General features: G+C 43.5%; 1 long non-coding RNA gene across 2 annotated transcripts in view; it reads right to left on the bottom strand.

Annotated features, from left to right (window-relative positions):
- LOC142309882 (uncharacterized) overlaps positions 1-13,291 on the bottom strand; it is an 80,317-nt gene that overhangs the window by 43,835 nt on the left and 23,191 nt on the right. Inside the window, exons 2-3 of one of the 2 annotated variants that reach the window (XR_012754027.1) lie at positions 6,884-6,999; positions 6,717-6,805 (exon numbers count right to left, since the gene is read on the bottom strand). This is a non-coding gene — a long non-coding RNA (uncharacterized LOC142309882). The remainder of the gene's footprint in view (positions 1-6,716; positions 6,806-6,883; positions 7,000-13,291) is intronic. The other variant, XR_012754028.1, reaches the window with a different exon arrangement.

Below are 13,291 nucleotides of genomic sequence, written 5' to 3'. Positions count from 1 at the left end.
AACAGTGAGTGGCGCCACGATATATACAAAACTGACAATACCTGTTGCCAAATCGAACAAGTCTTGTGGCGTCCCTGAACAAGGATCAGCATCCCTGGGGCGTCACATATGTGTTGCGTCATTTGACGTCTTTCACTCCTGTGCACTGTCTCTTCCTTGCTGTGTGCTGTATATTGTAATCTGGTGTTGTGTTTCTTGAGCTGTGTTCACTATGTGGTGTCTCCCCTGTGTGCTGTGTGTGTGTTTACACTATATGGTCTCTTGTAAATTGTTGTGACTATAATTGGGAGGTGGTACATTGTTTTCTGCAGTTTGATGTATGTAATTGTTTGTTCCCAAAGTGGACCAAAAAATACAAAGGAAGTGAGGGGATGTAATTTATTAACATGTCAAAAATAATGGCAAAGCTCCTTACTTTTACATAACAGTAACAGAAAGATAATAAATATTTACATCAATATACCTAATAAATAGAAAGGTTATTAAATTCTATTTCTATGTATGTATGTATGTATGTACGTACGTACGTGTAAACTATGTATATCTTTATATATGTCTCCTTGATCTATATATGTCTATATATCTATCACTATGTTTATCATATTAAGAAATGATATATCTATGTATTTAGCTATGTGACAGCGGGCAGGGAGGCCCCATGCTTGGAGGTGTAGTTCCTTCCTTTAATTATATAACATGGACATGCTGGGAGGTGTAGTTCCCTCCTGTAGTTATATAACATGGGCATGCTGGGAGGTGTAGTTCCAGTCATCTGTGTACATTGTGTATATGGTTATACGCTGTGTGTATATGGCTATACGCTGTGTGTACCTGTTTTCTGTGTACAGGTGTGTGTATATATGGCTGTACGCTGTGTGTACGTGTGTACGTGTGTGTGTGTGTACGTGTGTGTGTATTCTCTCTTTTTCCCCCTCCCCCCGGAGAAAACACAGGTCTTTTAAATAAAAGGGTTTTCTATATTTACCTCTCTCCAGCGATGCGGTCTACAGCTCTGCTGCCTCCCGCTCCTGACCGCGGCTCATTATACTCACTGAATATTCACTCCATTGAGGAACTGGAAGCCAGAGCAGCACTGGGGACTTCAGTGCCGGGGACCGCATCGCTGGGGACAGGCGAGTATCCAGGGGTGTGTATATGGCTGTCTGCAGTGTGTAGGTGGCGTCTGTGTGTATGTGTGTGTATATGGCTGTATGCTACGTGTAGGTGGCGTGTGTGTGTGTCTATGGCTGTATGCTGTGTGTAGGTGGTGTGTGTGTGTATTCTCTCTCTCTTCCCCTCCCCCCGGAGAAAACACGTGTCTTTATTTACCTCTCTCCAGCAATGCGGTCTCCGGCACAGCACAGCTGTCACCCGCTCCTGACCCCCGCTCATTATACTCACTGAATATTCAGTGCACTGAGGAGCTGGAAGCCGGAGCAGCGCTGGGGACTTCAGTGCCGGGGACAGGTGAATATCTAGGTAGGTGTGTGTGTGTGTGTGTGTGTGTGTGTGTGGTGAGGGCCTGGAAGCCGGAGCATTGTGCCTACAGCATCGGGGACTCATTGGCAGCTGCGGAGACGTGCATGTGAACTTATCAATACTCTCTTCTCCCAAATCAACCTTCCAATTTTATCCACACAGAATTTAACGAATTTAAATAATCCCATCACTGTAAAATTCTAGACGCAATTAAAAATCTGAAACTAAAAAAATCCCCCAGACCAGAGGTGTTCTCTAATATTTTAAAAACATTTTCATTATTGTTAAATCAACATATGGAAAAATGTTTAATAAAGCAGTCATTTCAAGGAAATGTCACGGGCTACAATTGCATTCAAAACCTAAAGGAAATAGGTCAAAAACCTGTATCTCTTATAAATTATGACATCAAAATATATTAAAAGTTTTAGCAAACAAATTTAAAAAAATAAATAAAAAAAAAATGATTCTTCCAAGTGTCATTTTGGACAACCAATTGAGGGCAAAATGAGGATGTAGTTTGGATTCATTATACATATAATCTGTAGGTGTCTCCCGAGATTCAGTTCTAGCACCCCTTATGTTCTCCATCTACACCTTTGGGCTAGGGCAGCTCATAGAGTCCCATTACTTACTCAGTAACATCTCTACGCTGATGATACGCCGATCTACTTGAACCTCACTGGACCTGATATCACCTCCTAACCAACCAAAATAGCACAATGTCGTCTCTGTGCTATTTCATTCTTCTTTTCTGCTCAATTTCTAAAACTGTGCATGGGCAAAAACAGAATTCATCATCTTTCCTCCATCTCACTCTACCACTCCAACAGACCTAGCCATTAAAGTCAAAGGCTGCTTACTCTCCCCATTACTACATGCTCGTTGCCATGGAGAAACCTTTGACTCTGCTCTCTCCCCTACAAGCTGCATATCCAAGCCCTTTCCACCCCATGCCGACGGAAACTAAAATATTTCCCGGATCCGTACATTCCTTGACCATGAATTGTAAAAATACTAGTGCATGCCCTCATCATCTCTCTCGCCTCAACTCCTACCTCCTGTTCTCTGGCCTCCCTTCTAACACGGTCACACTGCTATAATCTAAGCTTTGCTTCCCAACTAATCCACTTATCCCCCACACTATTGCCCAACCTCTTTTCTCTGCCATTCTCTTCACTGGCTTCACATTGCCCAAAGATTCTAGTTGTCGATGGCTTTGTATATCATGGTTAGTGTCCACTGTACCACCGCATGACTAGCTAGCTCTACCCTCAACTTCTGTTTCCTCACCCATTCCTTGTAGACTGAGCCCTCACCGCCGGGTCCTCTCCTTTACCAGTCTGACTTGTATTGTTCATTATCATTGTAATTGTCGCTGTATGCCTCTTTCTGTGAAGCACCATGGAATAAATGTCACTATAATAATCATCTTAGGTCACCAGACATCAGATGGTACAAGAAGAGTTCTCAATTTAATAAGTCTAATTGGAAAAATACAATTTTATTCCTTACGCTTGTTGCTAAAAAGGCATTTGACACAATAAATTGGGAACTCCTCTTGGCCACACTAAATAAATGCGGTCTTTGCGGTTAAGGTTTAAAAGCTATACTGGCCTTATAGTCATTCCCCTTGGCTAAAATATATGCCAACAGCCATCTTGCCAGAACCAGAAACGAAAAATGGAAATTCAGCACATCTTTAAAAATCTTCAAGCTTTATTCCATATTAATAAAAAATATATATCCAGGATCAAGTTTAAAAAACAGTCAGAGTTTTAGTAAGGGCAAGCTGCCAGAAATGCGTCAGAGTATATCAGTATCAAATTATGGGCTAATAAATCCTCCCCCCCCCCCCAACTTTAAAGGGGTTATCCGGCTTATTTTGCCTTTTTTGTCATTTCACTATTGGGCTACATAGGGGCAGGTAAGTAGATAGCAACTACTCACCTGCCCTGTTGTCAGCACCTCTCTCCCAGGCTCTGAGGGTCATGTGACCACTCCTGCTGTGATTTTGCTGCTTCCTGTGACGTCAGATTGACAAAGGCAGTACCTTGTTCACAGGCAACACAGCTGACTTCATGTTGCTGCCCAGCACGGCGGCAACAGTGCGTGGAGTTCCCACCCCCCTTCCTTTCACTCTCCCACACATCCCATAGTGCAGTGGTCTCAAAGACTCTGCCCATAGGCTGCATGCGGCCCCTCATTCTGCTTGAGGCCTGCAGGCCCACAGCCCCCTTGCTGATGGCTGCCTGTGCTGGTGCCGGACAGTCAGTGGTTTATATCGGAGGACAGATTCCCAGGCGCTGCACAGATTGCAGTAGCTGTGTACAGAGCTCCAATGTCAGCTGCTGGCCAATCAGAGGCAGCAGCTGATCACTGGAGAAGCTGTATAGAGAGCTCACCTCTGCGCAGCCCCCGGGAATATGTCATCTGATATAAAGTACTCAGCAGCGGCCCCTGCACCAGCAGCGATCAAGAAGCAGGAAACGGCACCGATGGAATGAGGACAGGCAAGAAGAATTTGTCTGGGTTTTTTTTTGCATGTGTGAAGAATGGCACAATAGGGGACACTACTACAGGATGGAGCATTTTTACAAGAAGAGGACCCCAGGGGGACAATACTATAGGATGAGCATAAGGATGGGCACAATACTACAGGATGGGCACAAGGATGGGGCAGAATACTATAGGATAGGCGCAGTACTACAGGATTTGCACAAGCATTACTATATTATGGGGACAAGGATGGGTACATTACTACATTATATGTGTGGTGGATGTGATATGAGGTGATTGATTGCACGGTCACAGATGAGAGGCAGTATCACTGCTCTGTATTTCCAATACTGGAGCCAGTATTCTGCTCACCACTGATGACAGCCAATGAGTATGCAGGGAGTGGGGCTGGACACTGAGGCCAGGCAGTGCCAGCACTGACTGAGGTTTGGCAATCAAGGAAAGGAAAAAGTCAGGTTTTCTTCAACTGCAGGTAAATGAAGTGACTGCAGAGAATAAAGTGATAATTCAAAAGTTAGAAAAAAAAAATGTAGAAGTGTTTTAAATGACAATACAGCAGAGGTTAGCTTAAAACAAATTTTGGCGTTTGTCAGACAACTCCTTTAAATTAAATTCCTACCCATAAGTACAATTACATAGAAATCCAAATAATTATAAAGAAGCAGATTAAAATTTTTATCTAGTAAAAGAAATCTCAATAAATAATGCTCATTAATATTGAAACATAAAAGAGTATCATTAACCCCTATTTGCTGCTTCCAGTTTTTTTGTACTCTTTCAGCCACTATCCATGCATGGAGAAAATTAGATGCTTTAAACAACAAAGTTACTAAATATGAACAAAAAAAAACAAACAAAAAACCTTTCCATTACATTTAGTTGAATTATCTGAGAATAAATTCCCCTTCTTACAAGAATCTGGTAATTTTTAACATAAAACAAATCATCTCCGTTGTACAAATCGTTTAAGATCTGGGAAGGAAAATAAAATATAAACTATCCGATTCAGATTTTTATTTTCCACTAAAAAAAGACTTTCTGCTATGCTTCAAATAAGAACCCTTTAACACTAGAACTACTGGACTCGTGACACCTATATAGAAATACATAGTGCAAAGTAGTCAAAATGACTACCTCAGTAGTTCTAGTGTTAAGTGAAGCCATATATATCCTCTACTGCAACCCTAATAATAATGTCTTATGGAAAACCAAAGACATCTACAATCTTTTCAATAGAGACAGCCTCTTTCTTTTTCAAAGATTGTATATGACTAATTGGGAGAAGGGCCTAAAAATATTCTTCTCCCTTGATCAATGGAGAAATAGTCTGAAGGACACTTATACATCTAACATATTCCTTACCCTTCATGAATCCTTTTTAAAAATGATGTCTAGATGGTATTTTACACCAGCAAAACTAGTAAAAAAATATCTTATGATAGTTCTCCTTTGCCTCTACACCCTCTCTAACACAAAGGGGAACTTCTACACATATAGGATTTGCCAAAAATTGACACATTTGTGGAGGTTTCCTCACTAATAAATTAGATTTAGCAGAAATATATAACCATAACTTGTCAAATGGCATTATTTTCCTTGTAAATGGATGTTATTACAGCACTTAAACAAATGATTCATCTTTTTGTAACTAAAAAATTCTTTAGCAGCAAATTTGAAAAGTTGTCCTATACCTAACCATTGCCAAAATTGTGGGAAAAATGTATTTTACATAATTCTTACAAAAAATACCACACAAATTTCCAAAAATTTACTATATTACTATAAAAGATGGGACTCCTGGAATAACAATCTTTTGAGATTTCCTTTTTGAATCATTTAACCACTGCATCACGGCAACAGGAAGAGCCGGGGACACTCCGGTACTGCTGCATAATGGATGCGACAGTCCCGGGGCAGCTGCGGCTGATATTCTTGGCTGCAGGAGGAGGGGGGCATTAACCTTGCCCCCCGCCCTCCACAGCCTGAGAATACCGGGCCACCGCTGTGTGTTTACCTGGCTGTACGGTAAAAAAAGGCGGAGCACACGTTTTTTTTTTATTAAATTTGTCCGTTTGATTTGTATGTGTATTCTATATGTCTGTGTGTGAGTGGTGTGTGAGTGGTGTGTGTGTGTGTTCTATGCCTGGGTCTGTGATGTGTGTGTGTTTACTCCCTGCTCCGCTTTCTCTTCCTGTCATAATAACATCACTTCCCTGCAAGTCGCAGGGCAGCAATGTACATTACCGCAGGTAAACCGCGAAATACCGTAGTGAATTACGCATGAAAATGCAATGAACTGCACAGAATTTGCTGCCTGCGTTATTCCCTGCGGGATTTCACGATTACATTGCAGTCAATGGAGTGAAATCACACAGCGACGTGCGGAAAAGAAGTGACATGCAATTGTTTTAGTAGCGGGAATCCCGTAGCAAAACATGCAGCTATCAAATTCCGCATAGGGCGCACAGCATTTTTTTTTTCACATAGGTTTTGCTGGTGATTCACTGCAGAGATGTTATGAACATTTTCTGCAGCAAAACATGCAGCAAAACCGCAGGAAATCCGCGGCAAAAACCGTTAAGTGCGCACAGGGCCTTAGATCCAGATTGTATATGTCAACAAAAAAAGGAAAATAACCTATAGAGACCCATATAGAAATATGGTATTACATAAAGATATACATATGTAGCAAAATAAAAAGACTAGGTTTTGCTCACCGCCTTAAATCGCTGTAAAGTAAGGTGAAATGGCCTTTCTCCTCACGTGCCATAACAAGAGGATGCACCCACATCCTTTTGGTCATTGCCTGCAACATATCGTATTGGTTAATAGAGAACAATAAAGAAAACACAGAAACGTTATACAATTTTGGGCAAAAAATTACCTGGCGTCTACGACGACAAAGTAATAACAGTAGAATAAGCAGCCGACTTCGTTGGGGCCTGCGTAGACGTATCTGTCCTGTGGTTTGTGGCATTTTTTATAACAGCCAAGATCACTCTGTTTCCACAATGGAGAATGTAAAGAATGTGGAGAAGAAGGAAATGACATCACAGGTTTTTTTTTCCCAAAGGTCTGTGTTCAACCAACTTTATTAACACTGACAAGTCTTAAAAAAAAAAACGCATGAAAAACGCATGAAAAACGCATGAAAAACGCATGAAAAACGCATGAAAAACGCATGAAAAACGCATGAAAAACGCATGAAAAACGCATGAAAAACGCATGAAAAACGCATGAAAAACGCATGAAAAACGCATGAAAAACGCATGAAAAACGCATGAAAAACGCATGAAAAACGCATGAAAAACGCATGCGTTTTCGATGCGTTGTTTCTCAAAAAGCATTGTTTACAATTCTGAAAAAAAAAGCAACGTGTGCACATACCCTAAGGCTATGTTCACACTAGAAAAATGATTTTTCTTAAGAAATTTCTTAAGAAATTTCTTAAGAGTGCACCTGTGTTAAAAAACGCACCAAAAACGCACCTGCGTTTTAGGTCCGTTTTAGGTCCGTTTTTACCGCTGGTTGCTCCCTGCGTTATTGTGCCAATTATCTATGGCAAAAAACGCAGTTAGCTGCAGAAAAGAAGTGACATGCTCATTCTTTTTCTTAAGAAAATCTACTGAAAGAATTTTCTTAAGAAAAAAACGCAGTGTGTGCACAGCTAATTTTTTTTGCCATAGGTTTTGCTGGGGAATGTCTGCAGAAAGGTTACAAGAATTTCTCAAGAAATTTCTGCAGCAAAAACGGACCCAAAACGGACCCAAAACGCAGGTAAAAAACGCAGTGTGTGAACATAGCCTAAACGTCTCTCACCGGGAGTAAGGGGTACTTCACACACAGCGAGATCGCTACTGAGATCGCTGCCGAGTCACTCTTTTTGTGACCTCATTAGCGATCTCGCTGTGTGTGACACTGAGCAGCGATCTGGCCCCTGCTGTGAGATCGCTGCTCGTTACACACAGCCCTGGTTAGTTTTTTTATTGTTGCTCTCCCGCTGATAAGCACACATCGCTGTGTGTGACAGCGAGAGAGCAACAATCCTGAATGTGCAGGGAGCAGGAGCCGGCGTCTGACAGCCTGCGGTAAGCTGTAACCAAGGTAAACATCGGGTAACCAAGGTGGTTACCCGGTATTTACCTTGGCTACCAGCCTCCGCAGCTCTCACGCTGCCGCCGGCTCCTGCTCCCTGCACACGCTAAGCTAAGCGGTGTGCGCTGGTAACTAAGGTAAACATCGGGTAACCATACCCGATGTTTACCTTAGTTACCAGTGTCTGCAGTTTCCAGACGCCGGCTCCGTGCAAGCGCAGCGTCGCTTGCACGTCGCTGCTGGCTGGGGGCTGGTCACTGGTGAGATCTGCCTGTTTGACAGCTCACCAGCGACCATGTAGCGACGCAGCAGCGATCCTGACCAGGTCAGATCGCTGGTGGGATCGCTGCTGCATCGCTAAAGTGTGAAGGTACCCTAAATGTCCGGTGTTCAGAAGACTAAAACCTCGCCCATGCAACAATTTAATTGGCCAGTTGTAAGTGGGCAGGGTTTCGGTGGAGTTACTATAATCTTAAATATGTGTTCACCTGGGATGAACACATTTAATAGGGAGCCATGAATGATTCAAAAGAGCAGGGTCTTTTTGGTGAGCGGAACTATGGGAACCGGATAAGTAAAAATAGCCGGACTACTCATCACTAAGTCAAAGCTACTTGCTACTCTTCAGGGATTTCCAGCTTAGAAATTTCCCTGAAACCTTCTATTGCAAAGAAAACAACAGAAGATTGCCAGTACCACACAGGCCTATGTCAAACCTTAAGACATGGGAACACGCCACACTAGATATTCAATACTTCATACAACCTTTGCACAAGACTTCAACAACTACTCACACAGAATCTTCCGTATCAGTCACATGACAGACTGGACATACAGGACAGACCCCAAGACTTCAAGAACATCTGTAGAACTGTGGAGTTCCTGACAGCTTTATACACAGCCATTTCAATAAGAAATCTTGTAATCTGTTAAACCTTCCAACGCTGCCAATAATTCCCTCAGGAGTTATCTTAAAGGGACTGTATCGTCTAATTTTTTTTTTTTTTGTAGGCCAAATCAGCAAACAATATTAGAATTGTGTAACAACTATTTTCTTAATGTAATTCAACTTTTAAATACGTAAAAAAAAATTTTTTTTATTAAAAAATACTTATAATTGCCAGTAGGGGGAGCATCTTCCTGTGTACACATCCAAAAGCTTTAGTAATCCTTAGTAGAATTACGATAGCTGCAAATTTGGGCAGTCACTAGATGACATGCCTATTCTCCTCCCCTTTTGGGTGTTACACTGCACCCAAAAGGGGAGGAGGTGTATTTCATAGTAATGTGTCGCCATTTTCTGGCTGACTGTATATGAATTGTACAGTCCACCCGGAAGTAAAGTGGAAACACATTTTAGCCATACAGGAGCAGCATCGTACGGTGCACTGGAGAAGGAACAGCCTTACTGCAGCAGGTCCCTGAAGATCAGCGTGCACAGGAACGTGGAGATGACTCAACCATTAGTAAGTATATACACACACACACACACGTACTATTCCACATATATACACTGACTGTTACACATACGCTATATCCACTGACTCTTCTCAGCCCACACACACATATATATACATATAAACATTAAATATATAATTATATACATTTATACATACATACATACATACATACACTGACTGATATAGATATAGATAGATAGATAGATAGATAGATAGATAGATAGATAGATAGATAGATAGATAGATAGATAGATAGATAGATAGATATATATATAATACACACTGCGGTAATGGAATCCTCCCTGTACCGCCACTGCTCGTTCATTCTCCCGTGCGGCGGCAGGTCTGCTCCCGCGCGTGAGATGGAAGTAGCAGTGAAAACGAAAGTAAACAATAGAAAGAAAGAAAAAAAAAAAAAAAAAAAAAACAAAAAAAAAAAAAAACACTCACGTGTCTGCAGACTCCCGGTGCCATGCCCGCTCCCAGCTCCTCATCCGGTAACGCTGCATCGGCTGTGTCCTCTCAGGCACGTATGATGGCGGCAGGACCTGGCGGTGGATTACCTGACCCATCAGCTGATCAAAGTCTTTTTGCCGCCCGGCTATCAGCTGATGCGTCCGGAGACTTCTTCAGCTGATCACCGGCAGCTCTTGCAGCGGTCGACAGGAGTCAGCAGGGTCGTGTGTAGGTTTTTTTTTTTTTTCCTTCACAGATTCATCAGCTGATTGTATAATCGGCTTTTATACAATCAGCTGATGTGTGATGTGATTCAGGCACTGGCCGGTTTCACACATCCGGCTTTTCGCCGGTTTGTCGGATCCGGCGCTCTCCCGTACAGACAATACAGTACAGTGACAGCGCTGTAACTTCCGGGTCACATGCGCCGGTCACATGACAGCATGTGACCGGCGCTTGTTGCGCTGTCACTGTACTGTAGTCACTGTATGGGAGAGCGCCGGATCCGGCAAACCGGCGAAAAGCCGGATGTGTGAAACCGGCCGAACGTGACACATCATCTGATTGCTTTGCCTTCCAGCAAACCGATCAGATGATATTGGATCCGGATGGGACGGCGTGGGACCCTTGACCCAGGATTACTGCGGAGGGGGGGTTCTTTATTTCATTAAAGATTGAGTCACTAATTGTGTTGTGTTTTATTTCTAATAAAAATATTTTTCTGTGTTTGTTTTTTTTTATGTTTACTAGAAATTCATGGTGGCCATGTCTAATATAGTCGTCACACCATGAATTTCAGGCTTAGGGCGAGCTGATAATATAAAGCTAGCCCTAACCCCATTATTACCCAGCTAGCCAACTGTCACCAGGGCAGCTGGAAGAGTTGGATACAGCGCCAGAAGATGGCTCTTATATGAAAGCGCCATTTTCTGGGGTGGCTGCGGACTGCAATTCGCAGCGGCGGTGCCCAGAAAGCATGGGCACTCTGCACTGCGGATTCCAATCCACAGCTGCCTAGTTGTACCTGGCTGGACTCAAAAATTGGGCGAAGCCCACGTCTTTTTTTTATTTTAATTATTTCATGAAAGTCATGAAATAATTTAAAAAAAAAAAAAAGGGCTATATTTTTTGGCTCACAACCGGGTACAAATAGGCAGCTGGGAGTTGGGGGCAGCCCGTACCTGCCTGCTGTACCTGACTAGCATACAAAAATATGGCGAAGCCCACGTTATTTTTTTGGGTGGATAAAAAATCCTGTATACAGTCCTGGATGGATCATGCTGAGCCTTGTAATTCTGCAGCTGCTGTCTGCTCTCCTGCATACACTATTAGATGTAATATGCGGAGCCTTGTAGTTGTGCTCCCCCTGCCTCTCCCTCCAGCATACAGTCCTGTATGGAACATGCTGAGCCTTGTAGTTCTGCAGCTGTCTGTTCTCCTGCATACACTAGTGGAGAATGAAGAATATTGAAGAAGGAAATTACATCAGACCTTTTTTCTTTTAATTTTTTAAACCATCTTCAATGACATTGTTCAATGATAAAACCGCATAAAAAAAACAGAGAAAAAAAACGTGTTAAAACATCATGCATTGTTGCCGCGATTTATGTCAACAGGTGTTTTGTTTTGCTAAAAAAAAAAAATAAAAAAAAAAAAAAAAATCAATGGTGGCTCAGTAGTTGGCACTGTACGGTGGCCCAGTAGTTGGCACTGTACGGTGGCTCAGTAGTTGGCACTGTATGGTGATAAGGGTAAAATTAGATACACAGCTGTGCAGACAGTATCACACATGAGGATTAGATACAGCTCAGCAGACAGTATCACACGAGGATTAGATACAGCTCAGCAGACAGTATCACACATGGCAGGATTAGATACAGCTCAGCAGACAGTATCACACAGGGGAGGATTAGATACACGGCTCAGCAGACAGGAGAGGATTAGATACACAGCTCAGCACACAGTATCACACAGGGTAGGATTAGATACACAGCATCACACAGGGGAGGATTAGATACACAGCTCAGCAGACAGCATCACATGGGAGGATTAGATACACAGCTCAGCACACAGTATCACACAGGGGAGGATTAGATACACAGCTCAGCACACAGTGTCACACAGGGGAGGATTAGATAAACAACCATGCAGACAGTATCACACAGGGTAGCAAGCGGAAGGGTTGACACACACAAACACACACACGTGGACGGGGCTGTTGACAGCTGGGGGAGGGAGGGGATTTCATTATAGACGGTAACGGCAGGGGGCTGATGAGAGCACAGGGAGGACACACACACCGGAGGCCGCCAGAACGGGGCTGGGGACAGCGGAGGGACCAGACGGTAACGGCAGGGGGCTAATGAGAGCAGAGGGAGGACACACACACCGGAGGCCGCCAGAACAGGGCTGGGGACAGCGGAGGGACCAGACGGTAACGGCAGGGGGCTGATGAGAGCAGAGGGAGGACACACACACACACACACACACACACCCCCCGGAGGCCGCCAGAACGGGGCTGGGGACAGCGGAGGGACGTGATTTAATAACAGACGGTAACGGGCGGGGGCTGGTGAGAACGGAGGGAGGGAGGGAGGGTTGTGTGATCAGTAACGGGGGGAGGGGAGGCGTCCCAGACTTACATCCCGGCGGTTGACAGGTGTAAAGTGGCGCAAAGAGCGTGGATTGAATCTCCACAAAAATGGAGCTGAAATATTCCTATTGCTGTGATATGGACAGCCCAGGGGGCACGTCCAGATCACAGCACACACCCACTGTAACGCTACACATAGGGTCGGATAGCGACCACTATTCTCTATGCACTGGGGCTGCCATAAAGGAGTGTGGAACTGTCGTTACACACACAGCAAATCCAACAAGGCCCCCAGTGCATACAGTAAAATTAAAATTACATAAAAACTAAATAAGCTACGAATTTCATTTTGAATTACAAATACTTCATTTCAGAATCACTTATTTTAATAAAAAAAATAAAAAAACGCGATACAGTCCCTTTAACTGCGGGGTAAAGGCCCCTTTACACACAGACTTTCTAGCGATCCCACCAGCGATCCCAACCTGGCCGGGATCGCTACAAAGTCTCTGGTGAGTCGCTGGTGAGCTGTCAAACAGGCAGACCTGGCCAACGACGCAACAGCGATCCGGACCTGCAGTGCGACCTAGCTAGTCATTGGGGATGTTGTAAAGCAGCTATTTGAAAGGGAAGTCGCTGTAAAGTCCCCTTTACACACAGACTTTCTAGCGATCATGCTGCACAGCGG

The sequence above is a fragment of the Anomaloglossus baeobatrachus genome, chromosome 5, assembly GCF_048569485.1.
Source record: "Anomaloglossus baeobatrachus isolate aAnoBae1 chromosome 5, aAnoBae1.hap1, whole genome shotgun sequence".
NCBI classification, from domain to species: domain Eukaryota; kingdom Metazoa; phylum Chordata; class Amphibia; order Anura; family Aromobatidae; genus Anomaloglossus; species Anomaloglossus baeobatrachus.
This window is presented reverse-complemented; position numbering and strand designations above follow the sequence as displayed.